Source organism: Marmota flaviventris, chromosome 8 (assembly GCF_047511675.1).
Source record: "Marmota flaviventris isolate mMarFla1 chromosome 8, mMarFla1.hap1, whole genome shotgun sequence".
In the NCBI taxonomy this organism is placed as follows: Eukaryota; Metazoa; Chordata; class Mammalia; order Rodentia; family Sciuridae; genus Marmota; species Marmota flaviventris.
In genome coordinates, this window is record NC_092505.1 from 26,705,997 (window position 1) to 26,708,809 (window position 2,813).

At 39.7% G+C, this 2,813-nt stretch overlaps 1 non-coding gene across 1 annotated transcript; it reads right to left on the reverse strand.

Annotated features, from left to right (window-relative positions):
- Positions 1-1,070: 1,070 nt before the first annotated feature.
- Trnai-gau (transfer RNA isoleucine (anticodon GAU)) lies at positions 1,071-1,144 on the reverse strand. The gene has a single exon. It is a non-coding gene; the product is annotated as a tRNA-Ile (tRNA).
- Positions 1,145-2,813: the final 1,669 nt, after the last annotated feature.

Consider the following 2,813-nt stretch of genomic DNA (forward strand, 5'->3'; position numbering starts at 1 on the left):
GCCTAGGTGAACAGCAGGAGTCCAATATCCATATGAATGCAAATCTTAACATAATCATATCATCTCAATGGCTAGCTGGCGTCACCTTTAGACCAAAAATGCCATGCATCATATACTTGGCTCTTAGCATCTCCCCCCTTCTGTTTAAGTAACAAGCAATCTGGCTAGGGACCGTGCCTGTTAGGTTTGTCCAATTCAACATATGGTTCTTACCCGTCATCGGAAAACTGACTTTTAGGCGTCAGCCTCCTGTCTTAGGTTGATACCACTGCAATTGGATCATACCCATCACTGACTACCGGTCTAGCATATAGCCATACTTGTGGATAGGCCTATATACCAGTGGGGGGGTGAGGTTCTTTGCCTCACCTCTGTTGGCCCCCAAATTTAGACCATCACTAGTAGAAGGGAGGAGGATAGAGAAATGTCATGACACCAAGTCAATTAATGGCTCCTAGGAAAAATTGCATCACTGGTGACACATCAGCAAAGATACGCTAGCACTACCATAATTCGCTGCATCAACAAATAGATCACAAAGCATACAAGTGATACATAGTCCAGGCAAGTTCTGTAAGCAGTTCAAAGCAGAGGAATCTATCAATATGTCCATATCCTTCCAAAATAAATCGACTCATTGATTGAGCATTACTTGTTGAGTTATAAATCATTGATGTATCAGTTTACACGGTTTGTTGTGATAACTCTCGAAGAAGTTGTAGTTTGGTTTTATCTTTAGTATATGATGCATGGCATTTTTGGTCTAAAGGTGACGCCAGCTAGCCATTGAGATGATATGATTATGTTAAGATTTGCATTCATATGGATATTGGACTCCTGCTGTTCACCTAGGCCGGCTACGGGACTCCTGGAGAGTTCCCATTGGTTGGGGAAGTACAGTAGGAGGGAGTTCCGGGGGAGGAGCTCTCTCTGTGGTCCGAGAGGAGGCCGCGTGGGTGGAAAAAATCCTTCCCGGGCGGTACCGGACATTGGCAGCAGTTTCAAAAAATAAACTTTGTTCCTGCTTGAGTGGCTCGTGATTTTGTGCCCAGCCAGACTGCGGCAACTGGTGGCCCGTATGGGGAACGAACCCGCGACCTTGGCGTTATCAGCACCAAGCTCTAACCAACTGAGCTAACCGGCCTAGGTGAACAGCAGGAGTCCAATATCCATATGAATGCAAATCTTAACATAATCATATCATCTCAATGGCTAGCTGGCATCACCTTTCGACCAAAAATGCCATGCATCATATACTTGGCTCTTAGCAGAAGGTGATAAATATAACCAAGGATTGGGAGTGGGACAAGAAGGAACCCAGTATGGGAAATGGGATTGTAAAGTTTATAATGCTTTACAATGACTTTCAAACAGTTTCAGAAGCAAAGAAAAGAAGAATGCAAAGAAAATGAGTTTATTTTTAATAATGCACTTTTTGTTTGTATTGCATTTCCCCTTCATAACTGTCTTGCAAATTGTGTGAGCTTCTATCTTGAAAAAATATTGACTGCATGATATGTGTGTGTGTGTGTGTGTGTGTGTGTGTGTGTGAGAGAGAGAGAGAGAGAGAGAGAGAGAGAGAGAGAGAGAGAGACTACTCATCACTCTGGCAGTAAACAAGTCAATGAACACTCCAATTTTTAATGAAGTAGGTTATTACTTCTTTATATTAACATACTAACTCCTCCAATATCCTTTCCTCCCTGAACCTCCCCCTACTCGTCAGAGTTTTCAATATTAATCCTAAATATAGCTCTGCCCGGCCTCTGTCTGAGTGTACAGACTTAGCAAGTTGCAGTTTTTCAGATCTTCTTTTTGGTGTCTAATTTCCTGAAGTCCAAGAGACAGCTGTCTGGGGGCCTGTGAGCTAAGATGATGAACATGCAGATATCAAGGAAATGGTTTTCTTACAGCAGTGACTCTATTTAGGTCTAAAATTGCCGAAGTCTTGCCTGAGTGTGGAGAATCCTAAGTCTCGGTTTGGGCTTAATTCAGAAATGTTCTTTCTTATTGAGGAGGGCATTTAGGGTTAACTTCTTAATCCTGCTTTACACAAGGCAAGATTTAATCTAAGTATTCTCCAGATGCCAGTAGTTTGACATTTCCATTGTGTATCCTGTTGAAAAACAATGCCTGCAGATATTTGCAAATTAAACCAATGGGAAATATTAATTTTTAAAATTAGTCGAAGAAGACTTATTTTTATTTCTGACAAAAGTACTTTTCATTTGAGCCATTTCCCCCCTAACAGTCTGAGAAAAATAAAACATTTCATCTTCTCTGGAAGTCTGGGTTTCTAATAAGAGGAGGCTCATTTTCTGCATATTGAAATAGGAAACACTGTAGGCTGGTTTACTGACTTCCTTCAGATAATATCTGCTTAGTTGAAGTTTAGACTTCATAAAATTAGTTTAATCTTTATGGTCCAAGTGAAATAGAATATCAAACAATTAACCACCTAATTTAAACTAGGTTAACAGTCAATCCAAAGTAATTCTAACATTGGACACTTTCACACCTTGAATTATTGATGAAGACAAATCTATAGAGTGAAGTATTGGTCATGACCCAGTGCCAAGATGGATCATTTGGGACATGAAGTGGACAATTTAGTTTCTAGAATACAGTATTTTCATCCCTCTGGATGATTTATATTAGTGTTGTCAGATGGTTTAATCAGCGATTTTCAATCATTTTCATCTTGCAATATCCTAATGTTGTTTGATTTTATTACATTCTTGTATCTCACCTCCAAATTCTATACAGAATTTTTTGCTTTTTAGAAAGTGAACTTATATGTAGCCACTTTTATT